Raw genomic sequence first — 14,999 nt, 5'->3', positions numbered from 1 at the left:
TTCCCAAGATAGGAATAAAATACTATACATTGAAAGTTGTCCAGAAGTCTAACCTTTAATTTGGTATATAAAATGACTTGAGCATTTTACAGCCAAAACCATGTACTAGGACGGATTTGCCCCACCTTACCCTATTTATTTTATTATTCCAATTTTTTATGGTTTTATTCATAGTATTTATTTCAATCATTTTATTAAATGGTTAGTTTTTCCCAGTTCACATATTTTATTCAGTTTCTTAATTTCATCAATTCGGTTTAGCCAATCCTTTATGTTACTGTATGATAGCTTGTTATCCTGAAACAATTTAATTTACTCTCTTAATTTCATTACGTTTTAATATCGTCTAATTTTAATTTGAGCTAATTTGATTTATTTTATTAATTTGATTTATATTAATCATTCTATCCATTTAATGAATAACTTTTTTATTTTAAATTTTGTTTTGTTTTATAATTTTTCTTTAATTTATTCAGTTTATTCGAAGCGTTTTTCGTGCACATCTCACATCTAGTTGCTTGTAAATTTAGCATGTGATCGGCAAGCTAATGAATAATACAACAGTGATATGTGTAAGAAATGTCTCATCTCACTGATAGGTGGATTAAATCGGTTTTTATCCAAAACATAGCTTCCCACGACCCAAAAATCTCAGGTCGAACTGTGACAAAACTGTACCATACATTAATTCCCGATAACGATAATATAAATCAAACCCTAGACCGTACACCACATTTCCACCGTATAGTTTCCCATGACTCACAAACCCACTTAGCAAACAACGATAAACACAAGTGATAAACTGCCGTTCTACGCCCAATTGTCCAATGTTGCAAAACTGGTAACTGAGAAAAACGCGATTGAAGATGAAAATAGTATTAGCAATCTGAAGGGAAACGGTGTAACAAATTGTCAATTTATTGTCTAGAATTACTTCATAGCAATCGTTTTCAATATAATCAGTCCAGTTTTTCATTATAGAGATCCAATTAACGTTAGTTTTTAAGAAAAATGTTGATTGGGACTGTTATGCCGAGAAATCGAATGGAAACCGGAAAATTCTACGCATATAAGTCCCACAACGATCTACGTAAACGATGCTCATAACTCATTTTTTACCTTTCTCATATAGAAAGGTTATGAAATCACTCTGAAAAACGTCAATCTAATCCCGGCCCGGAGGACCGAGTGTCATATCCCATTCGCCTCAATTCGTCGAGATCGGAAAAAGTCTGTATGTGTGTGTATGTATGTGCGTATGTGTCAAAAAATGTCACTCATTTTTCTCAGAGATGGCTGGACCGATTTGCCCATTTTTAGTCTCAAATGAAAGGCTGCTTTTGAATTTTGTATCGTTCGGAATTCTGGTTCCGAAATAACGGATTTAAGAGTGCGGCCGCACAGAAATTTCCATTATAAACCATAGGAAAAATTAAAAATAGAATTTTTATTTTTGATGCTAAATGTCTTTAAGGTGCATGAAACGTCGAGATTTGATGCAAACACGAAAAAAAAATTGAAGAAAATTCACTTTTTTGGATTTTGGCACATTTTTGCCTTTCCTATGTAGAAAGGTTATGCAATCCCTCTAAAAACATCAATGCAATCCCGGCCCGGAGGGCCGAGTGTCATATCCCATTCGACTCAGTTCGTCGAGATCGGAAAAAGTCTGTATGTGTGTGCGTATGTATGTACGTAAGTGTCAAAAAATGTCACTCATTTTTCTCAGAGGTGGCTGGACCGATTTGCCCAAACCTAATCTCAACTGAAAGGTACAACCTTCTCATCGTTGCTGTTGAATTTTGTATCGATCGGAATTCTGGTTCAGAAATTACGGGTTTAAGAGTGCGATCACACAGAAATTTGCCATATAAACTATAGGAAAATTTAAAAATAGAATTATTATTTTTGATGCTCAATGTCTTTAAGGTGCATGAAACATCGAGATTTGATGCAAACTCGAAAAAAAAATTTGACGAAAATTCACATTTTTGAATTTTGGCACATTTTTGCCTTTCTCATATAGAAAGGTTATGCAAACACTCTGAAAAACGTCAACTTAATCCCGGCCAAATTTTTTTTGACTAATAATTTGGTTTACGGAGAGGGGTTATCCCCCCGATACTGTTCACTCCCCTCCCTTTAAAATCCCCTTAAATCACCCTTCAGACCACCACCCCATGAGCCCTCATACCCCTCCCTCTCAACCCCTTCATCTTTAAACCACCACTATATCACAAAGCATACCAAATTAAGCTGGGGAGTTTTTCAGTCATGAGACTTTCGCCCTCCTCACACACCCACCGCCGCATGACAAAATGAGTTAGCCAGCAGATAACATTGATGTAATGCTGATTAGGCTAATGAAGTATGATATTTTTTTGTTTCAAGTGTTTCACCGTCGACACGTAGTTGATGAGCTATGAGTTCGTGGCTGGCAATCCATTGTGTACTAAGAATGTAATGGAGATTTCCACAATTATGTTGACCATAAACAGCCTCCGACCCATAGTTTAGAGAAATGAGAAAGGCACAATTGCACCGCTAGGTGGATTAAAACAGGTTTTTTACAAAAGCGTATGTCGTGAGTTTTTCTGTTACTCGGGAAATTTTTTGCTTCGTCAAAATTGGAAATAAGGTAAAGTACTTATTTTTACTACATTTAGAAGGGTACCTCGCAAAATCATTAATTATTCTGCCCACACTCGATGGAGTGCATATAATTTGGCATTCACAACCTTGCTTCGTTCTTAAGAACCAATCTAATAACAGAAATGGCCTAAAATCGATGAAATGCTAGTGTTCGATCGCAACAAAAGCTCCAATCGAGTGCTCCAATTGTCGCCCTACCATTTGACCCAATGTGTTGAACAAAGATAGCAAACGCTGTACTAACCTACGGTTTCAATTGGGTAGCGTGATAATAAAAACATTGCGAAAATAGGCTCATTATCCTAGATGCGTTAGCCATGTTATGCAAGCGACGATAGTGATAAAGAGCTTTATAGGATTGTTCTCACTGCTGTGATTAATATTGCCACTGCCATCTCTTTTTAATGAATCTATATTTTTTCAGTGCCCGATATCTAGCGTAATGTACTTCTTAACTAAACGCTACGTAATTATTTTTTTATTGTGCTCTTTTTGGGATTTTTGTTAGTGGGTCAATTATGCGTAGAATATCAACAATGGGACAAACAGACTTGGTATTTTTTCACGAAGTCTTCGAACAAACTGTATGATTTGGATGTGTTTTCTGAAAATATACATCAAAAACGATGAAAATAAACGAAAAAGTAACATGGGACAATTATGCGTAGAACGGCAGTAAACATCGCCCAAGAACCAACATTTCTCACACCTGACAATAATTCTCCATGGCAAAAACAACTAAAGTTTCCCACGACTCGAAAACCCACTTTCCAAACAAAGATAAACACTAGGCCTGGCCATTTTTGCAACATCACTCAATCTCGAAGAGCGCCGAGCTGAAAAAGTTTACTTTTAACATAAAAAAAAACCCTGCAAAATTTGAAGCCGATCCAGGAAAAACAATTCGACCCGAAAATGAATTCAAGTGAATCAAAGGCAATTTTATTCAAATTTTGCAATTTTTCGCTTTTGACATTAAAAATGTCTTACTCCACTATCTGGGGCTAGATGTCATTCTAAAATCTAAACTATCTCCCATGTAACGAAACTATGTAAGGTTTGCACGCTTATAACTCCGATATTACTAGATGGATTTTAATCATTCATACACTAAACTAACTTAAATATTGGTAGTAATTTAATTATATATATATATATATATATATATATATATATATATATATATATATATATATATATATATATATATATATATATATATATATATATATATATATATATATATATATATATATATATATATATATATATATATATATACATATATATATATATATATATATATATATATATATATATATATATATATATATATATATATATATATATATATATATATATATATATAAACGACAAAATATTTGGTGTGAATCGAGGTTTGAAAATATATTTTCATTAAAACAACAATAAACTTTTATTTTCAATAATTCTGTTTTAATTTCAGTAAACTTTAAATAAACGTTATTTAATTCAATCAATTAATTTTTTGTCTCACAAGCAATAGTTTTATTTATTGACCGTTATAACTTTATTTAAAATAAAAATCTTCCACGAGTCGAATTGAAGTTTTCGCAGAACACTTCTACATAACATTTATCGCTAGACCCTATTTTTACATTTCTTATAAAAGAAATGTATAGAATTCGCTCAAACTTTCAAGATTTTTTCCGAGGCCCGGAGGGCCGAGTCTTATATACCAAACGACTCAGCTCGACGATTTGGGACAATGTCTGTGTGTGTGTATGTAACGGACAAATTCTCATTCGTGTTTCTCAGCAATGGCTGAACCGATCTTATCCAAACCAGTTTTAAATGAAAGAACTAAAAAACAGTAAGAACGCTATTAATTTGTTTTTGATTCTGATGTTGAGTTTCCAAGATATGAATGTTTGAATGCGTAAAAATGGCGTTTTTGCAGTTTTTTTTTAATTATCTGCTGAAGTTGACAACATAGATTAACAATTTATATATTTTTAGGCAGCTTATACGAATACCTTTCGAACAAGCTATATATTGTTGAAATCGGACTATTATCAAAAGAGATATTTAACATTAAATGCGAACGAAAGATTTTTATCATTTCCCATTGTCAGAAATATGACCAAAACATGTAATCTATTATTAACGTCAAAACGGCTTATTTTAGGTCTATAGTATCTTCGGAAAATTTAATGAAGGCAATATGCCCTTTCTTTTGGTATTGTGCTTTTGCTGATTAATCCCCCTATGAGTGAGATATTTTCATAAATTTTCTTGGAAGTGATTATATCGAAATGATGCCTTCAGCAAATTTACAGCTCTTACTTTTGCGAATAACTTTGCTGAAGACTTCAAATATCTATTTTGAATACTTTAAAAGTTATGGCTTGTTGTTTGTGGATAACTCTTTTTCGCCTATTTATTGTTCAATATAGTAATAATCCATTGAAATAAGCCAAACATTATTTCGATAAAACGAATTTTATATTTCATTTTTCTATCTACAACCGCTAGAAATAATCACCGAACACTTCCAAGTTGTCTGGAAGGAACTTAATAACTTATCAGTGTAAAAACGTTCATTTGTACGAACCTTCTGACTGCAATTTTTCTAACTTATAACCATCGGATCGATCTGAAACATATCGGAAATTAAAAGCGAAATAAATAACTCCAAGCAACGGCGTAGCCAAGAGAAGGTTTTGGGGTTTAACACCATACAACCGCGCCCCCCCCCCCCCCACCACACCCAAAAAAAATATTGGATTGAAGTTGAAAATTTATTGATGCAGACTGATTTAATTCAATATTACAATAAGAATTATCTGATCCGTAGATTGATAACCTGTTGTTGTAAATATCATGAGGACTTTTGATAAATTGTCGGAATGGGGTCCTGATATGTAACTGATCTATTGGTCTTGATTTCACAGTTGTCTAATTGCATCGATATCAAATTCCTGCCTGAGAACATTCCAATAGAAAATTCCAGAGTTCTGTAATCAATCATAATCCTCAGATTTATTTTCAAATTGATCTCGTTTTTGTAGAGATGTACTGTAATAAGGGTCTTTATTTAATAGGAAGCGAAGTTAAAATTGATTTAATGTCTATGAAACATAGAACTGCTCACCAAAAAAATGCATAACTTTCAACATTTGCTAAAATTTTTTTGCCTTTCTCATTCACTCTAAAATTCGTCAATCTAATCCCGACCCGGAGGGCTGAGTGTCATATGCCAACCGACTCAGTTCGTCGAGATCGGAAAATGTCTGTGTGTATGTGTGTATGTGGAAACCTTTGTTTCTCAGAGATGGCTGGACCGATTTGCACAAAGTTAGTCTCAAATGAAAGGTACAACCTTCGCATCGACTACTATTGAATTTTTTATTGATTGGACTTCCGGTTCCGGAGTTACGAGTTGAAGAGTGCAATCACACAGCAAATTCCCATATAAACTGAAATGAAAAATTTTCAAAATCAAATTTGTATTTTTGATGCCAAATGATTTTAAAATGCATGAAACATTGAGATGTTTGACGAAAATTGACTTTTTTGGACTTTGGTACATTTTTTCTTTTCTCATATAGAAAGGTTATGCAATCACTCTAAAAATCATCAATCATACCGGCCCGGAGGGAGTATGCAGTGAGGGGTTGCTACTTTAAAATTAAAACTAGTTTAAAATTTCTTAACAAGTTGAAAATTTTCCGCAGGACACGGACCTCCCGGATCTTTCTCCATGATCCGCCGCTGGTTTCAAGCGATGTTTCAGTGTCACATAGTATCTCAAGATCGTGGTTGTCGATCCATTGTATGTATGAGCAAAGCGTACTAAACATGTAATATTCATTTCCACCATTGTATTGAACATGCCATGGAATAGTAGTCTGGACAAATGAGAAAAGCACAATTGCACCACTAGGTGGATTAAAACAGGTTTTTATTTTGGGAATGCGTCGAGTTGAGACGAAAACGTAATATGATTAATAACGAGGATAACACTTTCCGAATGTAAAGAGAAATTTATGAAAAATGATGATTTCCATTCGACTCTAGCATGTCCTGATCGATTTTGATGAGCATTTGATTTTTGTTGTATGACCAATTGTATGTATAGGTAAAATGTTCAAAAACAGTAATTTAAGGTCAAGATAGCATCATTTTGAAACCGCCAATTTCTGAGGTTTAGTATCTTAAATGAGTTTTACAAACGTTAAACAGCGCATCATTTGATCAAATAATTTTGACGGTATATCGTCCAAGAAGTATTCATGGTGAATTTTCTCAGGTTAATATTCATGACTACAATAAAGTCTCAACAAATTCGCTAAAGACACGAACTCTTTGACTATTTTCTGAAAAATTAATTCTGCATAATTTTAAAACTTCAAAAATTACGGTTTCGGAATTATGCCGTTTGGACAGTATGATCGATTTTCACCAAACCGGATTTCTGGCTACGCCGCTGATTTCTAGTAAGTAGAAACAGTTCTACACTCGTTCAAAAGAAACTTCTTCGAATGCTGAATATCTATTATAACACATTGAAACCCCGATTTTTTCATCCAAATATGAACATATGTTTGATGGGCTCTAGCAGACGAACAAGACTGAATTCGAGTAAATCCTTTCTTGAGCATGTTTTCCTTATCATGAAGATGGAAATATGCAAAAATAAAAAGTTCATCATTTAACAGCTTCAGTTTATTATAAAGAGAAAAAACTGAGACCTCCTGCACGTCCAAGTGCATTAGATCTATCTCTATGCTCGACATCACTTCGGTTAGATTGCACGTGGAAGGTTGTACCTGATCCTCACGGTAGGGATCATTTGCCAATCGTTGTTTCAATTAACAATGAGTTAGGCCTTACGAATTCAATCAATGTTCCTTACGACTTAACACGAAATATTGATTGGAAAACATACGAAACATTAATTTCCACTTCTCTTGCTTCGACAGAAGAGCTACCCCCTACCGAAGAATATGAATTCCTAGCGGGTTTAATTATTGAAGCAGCAGAACAAGCCCAAACGAAATGCAATCCTGGAATCACAATAAATAGACGGCCCCCTAATCCTTGGTGGGACAAAGAGTGCTCTGATGCATATGAAGCTAAACAAGTTGCCTACAAAGAAATTATGAAACAGAAAGGGGGTATACGTGAGAACTTTGAAAATTATTTTATTTTGCAAAACAAATTTGACAGTATACGTCGTGCCAAAAAGTCTAGTTATTGGAGACGCTTCGTTGATGGCTTGTCAAGAGAAACATCAATGAGTACTCTTTGGAACACAGCCAGAAGAATGAGGAATCGAAACGTGATCAATGAAAGCGAAGATTTTTCAAATCGTTGGATATTTAATTTTGCCAAGAAAATTTGTCCAGATTCTGCTCCTGCGCAGAAAATCATTCGTGATGCTCCCACAAGTAACGATTTCATAGATTCGCCTTTGACAATGATGGAATTTTCAATTGCACTCCTCTCATGCAACAATAATGCTCCGGGACTAGACAGAATTAAATTCAACTTGGTGAAGAATCTGCCTGACCTAGCAAAAAGACGCTTGTTGAATTTATTCAACAAGTTTCTTGAGCAGAATATTGTCCCGCGTGACTGGAGACAAGTGAGAGTTATCGCCATTCCAAAACCGGGAAAACCAGCCTCCGATCATAACTCGTATCGACCGATTGCAATGCTATCCTGCATCAGGAAATTGTTGGAAAAAATTATCCTACGACGTCTCGACAATTGGGTTGAGGCGAACGGCTTGCTCTCAGATACCCAGTTTGGTTTTCGGAGAGGAAAGGGAACGAATGATTGCCTGGCGCTACTTTCGTCAGAAATCCAACTCGCTTACGCAAAAAAAGAACAAATGGCGTCTGTGTTCTTAGACATAAAAGGAGCATTCGACTCAGTCTCCATTGATGTTCTCTCGGAGAAGCTACATCAATGTGGTCTTTCACCGATATGAAATAATTATTTATACAATTTATTGTCAGAAAAGCACATGCATTTTTCATATGGCGATTTGGCGACACTCAGAATAAGTTACATGGGCCTCCCACAAGGCTCTTGTCTAAGCCCCCTTCTCTATAATTTTTACGTGAATGACATTGATAATTGTATTGTCAGCCCATGCACTCTAAGACAACTTGCAGATGATGGGATGGTTTCTGCCACAGGACCTAAAGCCATAAATTTACAACAACCATTGCAAGATAGCTTGGATAATTTATCAATTTGGGCTTTAAAGCTGGGCATCGATTTTTCTACGGAGAAAACAGAGTTGGTCGTTTTCTCAAGGAAGCGTGATCCAGCTCAGCTTCAGCTTCAGTTGGTTGGTAGAACGATAGCCCAAGTCCTGACTTTTAAATACCTTGGAATTTGGTTCGATTCTAAAGGCACATGGGGAGCCCACATTAGGTATCTAATAACGAAATGCCAACAAAGGATAAATTTTCTGCGAACAATAACTGGATCATGGTGGGGTTCTCATCCAAGTGACATGATAAGATTGTATCAAACAACAATACTTTCAGTAATGGAATATGGATGCATCTGTTTCCGTTCAGCTGCGAACACTCACATTATTAAACTGGAACGGATACAGTATCGTTGTTTACGAATTGCCTTAGGTTGCATGCAGTCGACCCATACGATGAGTCTTGAAGTACTAGCGGGAGTTCTTCCTTTAAAAGACCGATTCTGGGATCTCTCCTCTCGTTTACTTATTCGATGTGAGGTTATGAACCCACTGATAATTGAAAATTTTGAAAGACTTGTCGAGCTTCAACCCCAAACCAGATTCATGACAGTGTATTTCAATCACATGTCACAAGAAATAACGCCTGCTAGGTATGTTCCCACATACGTCAATATACTAGATACTCCTGAATCCACTTTATTCTTCGACACGTCCATGCAAGCAGAGATTCGTGGAATTCCGGATCATCTACGCTCGCGGGAGATCCCTAAAATATTCACAAGTAAATATCAACACATAGACTGCCTTAAAATGTTTTACACTGATGGGTCACGAATCAGTGAGGCCACTGGTTTCGGTATTTTCAACAATAATTTTTCAATTTCTCTCAAACTTGCAGAACCCGCCTCTGTTTATATAGCGGAACTAGCAGCAGTTCACTATAGTTTGCAAATAATTAATACTTTACCCCCGAACCATTACTTTATCCTCACTGATAGTCTCAGCACAATTGCAGCTCTACGCTCAAAGAGGATTGATAATCACGATCCATTCTTTTTGGGGAAGATACGAGAATCTCTGAGTAACCTAACAAGAAAATGTTACAAATTTACCCTAGTGTGGCTCCCCGCCCATTGCTCTATTGCGGGCAATGAGAAAGCTGATAATTTAGCCAAGATTGGTGCACTAGATGGTGAAATATATGAAAGACCCATCGCTTACAATGAATTTTATAGCGCTTCTCGACAGAGGACACTTGCTAGTTGGCAAACATCTTGGGACAATGGAGATATGGGACGATGGCTACACTCAATTATCCCTAAAGTATCAACGAAGGCATGGTTCAAAGGATTGGATGTAAGTCGGGACTTCATCCGTGTGATGTCTAGGCTCATGTCCAATCATTATACTTTAGATGCGCATCTCCGTCGTATTGGGCTCGCTGAGGGTAATCATTGTGCTTGTGGAGAAGGTTACCATGACAGTGAGCATGTTGTTTGGTCTTGCACTGAATATCGTGAAGCCAGATCACAATTAGTAGATTCTTTACAAGTCCGAGGAAGACCAATCCATGTTCCTGTTAGAGACATCCTGGCGTATCGCGATCCTCTATACATGGAACTTATCTATCATTTTCTAAAAACAACGTCTGTCAAAATTTAATTAAATTCATCTCCTCATACTCTCATCCAAGGCTAATCATTCAAATTAAAGTGTCCTAGAATATTCAGTTTTTAAATTTAGACAATAACAGAAAAAAAGTAAATAAATGCACCCGAAAATACCAGATCATTATGAAATACAGCAATGTAAGGAAAAAAGCAAACAATAAAGTGATTTCAGTGTTAGTTTTAGACAAATTACTAGTATAGTTAAAATTAGTCTTAAGGATTTTTGTAACGTGCTATGTAAAAAAAGAAACTGGCGTAAAAAGCTTTTGCAAATGCCGTGGCCAATAAACGTATGAAAAAAAAAGAGAAAAAACTGCCCGATTTAATCAATGCCACCATTTTGTCAGTCTAAAATACACTGAGACTGATAAAAATGGGTCTTTATTGTATGTATTATTACTGTGTTTCACAATAATAGGTACATTTCATTTTTGGGGATTTTTTATTGCATCGAACTACAACAATTTTTAAGTAGTTTTCAAGGGGTTATTTTATAGACTTCTTCCAAAATTTATTCCAATTTGTATGCCAATTAATTGGTATATTTAAGGGTTTATACGTTGCAGATAGAGAAAATACTGAAATTTTCAGCTTTTTTCCTACACAATATTACGAAAGCTTATTAAACAATTTTTCCTAATAAGTTTGCGAAAATTATAAACTATTTGAAATTTTTTAATAGTTTTATTTTTCATTTAACCATTTTTAAATAAATAGTGACCATTGCTTCGCAACGTAGTCTATTTTTCATGGCTTGCGGTGAGCACGATCTCTCGAATTGCTGAACTGAAAATTATTCAATAGAAATTAATTTTTAGTATTCTTTACAGATTTAACTCGCCGCGCAGATAGCTCTGAATTAGACCCGCTGGCGCTCTAAGACGATTTCGCTAGATTTTCAGAGCACTGTGCACCCAGTGCATTAACGCAAGTGACGGAAGGTTATCGAAAAGTTTCGTGAAAATGAAAATTCTAGCAATGATTTTCCCAAATGGTTCGTTTTCGAGAGGTTTTTATTTGTTCTTTGGCATTAGGATTAGCGATAATAATTCAAATCAAGGATACTACTAGGAAGTCACCTTTAGAAAAAGTCGATGTCGAAGTAAAGTTTGGAATATAAACATAAGGCTTTTTTCATACATGCGAATGAGGGCTTTGAAACGCAACAAATTAACCTAAAAATTTTGATTCTACGATATTTCTTTCTTAAACTACAGCAAAAAATACAATGGGCGAAACTGCATTTTTGTTTGTTTATTTAAAGTTTCGCCCTCCACGCTCCATGCAAACAAACAAGACGATACTTTTTTACTAGCAGTTTAGAGGCGAAAGTGTTATTTTCGTATTTTTTTTGGATTATCAAGCTGATACCAGCTGTAAATAGTAACAATGATCGCTATTGAAAAAACCCGGACGAAATCGGTAGTGTAAAACGGTAGTTATTGTAAAAAACGTAAGGGCGATACTTCAATGCTGATAGGTGGGACCGAAAAGGTAAACAATCGCCAAAGGGGTGATACTACCATTTTGTCAATTTCAATAGCAAAAACAAATTTTAATTTAATAATTTCAAATACTTTAAGGAGTTTTGGGTTTCGATCACTGAATCATGCAATCTAGGATGTAAAAAACACAATAATTCTTAAATAGGAAATAAAACCAAGTCTGGAAATATTCACTGTTGATTTTCTTTGAATGGTGTCAATGCTAGTATCGCTTTTTTTTAAGAAAAAGCGTTGATTTCTTAGTTCTCAGTCGCGTTGGAAATTTGAGTAAAGTACAAACTTCAAATCGATTAAAAAAAATCGATTTTTTGGCTCAGTACAATATACATAACCCCTTTAGGAAAATTCAGTTTTCCCACCACAATGCATTGATTGAGGAATTTAGATGTTTTATTAGCAGAGCATTAGCAATAATTCGTTTGTATGTCTATTTTATTTTATGTGTTATCAAAAACATCGCGAAGCATCAAGTTCTAAATGTTCTCAAACGATATAATATCCGAAGAGAGTGATAAGAGTTATAAGAATGTCTCATCACACTGTTAGGTGGATTAAAAGCGTTTTTACATTTTCCTTTGCTTTGCTTCCTTTCTGCGAATAGCAACGTTGGCGGGGTCGTGTCATGATAGCGGTTAGCAAATCGCTATTATCCACGCTCCGGTGCTGTTAGTCTGAGTGGGAGAAACGATGACGTTATAAGCGGTATTGTAGGTGTGAATGAATGAGTGCAATATTAGCATATTAGGATATTTGCAAACCATAGGAATGCGATGAAAATAATCATGATGGCTATGGTTCCAGTGGAGGTGGTAGCGTAAGGTGGCTTTTAAATTGATGTTTTGTCTAGGCAAATGAAGTGATTCCAACCCGTGAAAATCGCTGCGAACAAATAGTGGTGATTGTGGGAACTGTGGAAAGTAAGATTCAAGAAGAAAGACAATGTGTGATTTTTTCTCGTGCAAAAGTCTTTAATTCAGGTCCAGTAATAAGTGGAAGATAACGACGATAATGGTTTGCCACACTCTCTGCAGTGCTTGGTACAGAAAATATCATACTGAATGAATGAATTCATGTGTGAACTCGTTGGCTAAATGGTAGCAGGAGTGGGACAACGCGGAAAAAGAAAGGTGGATCCACCGACTCATCCCAAATGTGTCGTTTTGGGTGCATAGGAAGCATGGAGAGGTGAACTTACATTTGACGCAGTTTTTGTCCGGGCACGGATGCTTCCGGAAATACTTGCATCGGTTTGAACATGCTTCGTCACCCATTTGCCCGGAGTGTGCGAACGTGCAGGAGACACCGGAACACGTGGTCTTCGAATGCCCTAGGTTCGAAGAAGTTCGAAGGTGAAAGTTGACAATATCGTCGAAGAGATTTGCCACGACGAGCATACCTGGGACGCGGTCAAGAAAGTGTTTACGAGCATGCTCTCCGAGCTGCAGAGGAAGTGGCAAAGGGACCAACAATAAGCCTCAAATCGGGATTCGAGAGAAATTCCGCCGTCAGGGAACTCTCCGACGGTGTAGACTGGGCTTCCACCGCCGGGGACCAGTTGAGTCTACTACTACCGCACCGGATTTGGGTCGTCGGGGCGCCAGTGAACCGGACGTCAAGCTTCACCGGAATCGCCGGACCGACCTCGACACCTTACCGGGTAGCTCGTGAGTATGCTGGATCCACCGCCGGGGATTAGACCGAGTAGACCGCGTCGCACAGCTAACAGCTAGCTCAAAAAACTCACACACTCATACACACACGCACGCACACACACAGAGTCTAATTCGATTAATTGAGTCGAATAATATAAGAGACTCAGCTCTCCGGGCCTCGCTTAAAAAATCGGTTTTCAGAGTGATTGCATAGGCGAAAGGCAAAAAATTAAAGGGTTGTGTACAGGACACGACATTAAAAATGTAGCTTTTTTCAAGAGCATGCAAATGAATTTTATCTATCACACATATCGACTCACGTTCCTGCTCACTCGACTGTTTTCATATGTTAGAATTTGCTATATACCCTCCCCATTAAAACATAATTTATTGAAGGTCTTTTAACGGTAATCTATTAATTAATCAAGTATTTCACTAGGTGATTGGCATTGTTTGGCTGATCCATCTAGTAAAATTAGGCTGGTCTGTCCAGAAAATATATTCAAAAGAAAAGTTCCACATTGAGAACCGTGATGAGGAAGCCTACGCTCGCCAACGGAAATAAACAGATTCTCCATGAAATTTGAAATTTCATTTCCCATTTAAGTTTTCAATATTGTACTAATGAACTTAAGTAAACAATCTTAAGGTTAAGTATTTCTTGATCGATTAGTGGTGGAAAAAATGAAATTATTTGATAAATTACATTGTTGTACAACGTTCGCACTACCAGTTAAAACGGGTTTTTATGCTATCTTGGTGACATTTTTCTTGTTGCTAATTATTAAAACGTGTTATAACTCTGTAGTGTAAACATTGTATTATTAAACCAATTATGCAGCGTTTTATGTTATATAGGTGTTTTATGTGGTAATAGGACTGACATAATTATATCTTCAGTACAGTGGTTTGTTTCATAATTAAAAAAGGCTTTTAATCAACCTAACAGTGTGATGAGACATTTCTTGTAACTCTTATCACTCTCTTCGAATATTATATCGTTTGGGAACATTTAGAACTTGATGCTTCGCGATGTTTTTGATAACACATACTACATGGGATAGTGGCAGGACTCAGAGAATCGCTCAAATCAGCATAGAACAACATCAGTGCTAGAAATCTCAAACCAAATCAATGTGAAAGCAAAAAAAATGGCCCACAAAATAGACATACAAACGAATTATTGCTAATGCTCTGGTAATAAAATATTTAAATTCCTCAATCAGCATTGTGGTGGGAAAACTGAATTTTCCTAAAGGGGTTATATATTGTACTGAGCCAAAAAATCGATTTGAAGTTTATACTTTAA

General features: G+C 36.0%; 1 protein-coding gene across 4 annotated transcripts in view; it reads right to left on the bottom strand.

The window, feature by feature from the left end:
* Positions 1-14,999, bottom strand: part of LOC131693122 (uncharacterized) — a 1,060,243-nt gene that overhangs the window by 253,400 nt on the left and 791,844 nt on the right. The window lies entirely within an intron of this gene.

This window comes from Topomyia yanbarensis, chromosome 3, assembly GCF_030247195.1.
Source record: "Topomyia yanbarensis strain Yona2022 chromosome 3, ASM3024719v1, whole genome shotgun sequence".
Lineage (NCBI taxonomy): Eukaryota > Metazoa > Arthropoda > Insecta > Diptera > Culicidae > Topomyia > Topomyia yanbarensis.
The sequence above is the reverse complement of the archived record's forward strand: the minus strand, read 5'-3'. Positions and strand labels throughout refer to the sequence as shown.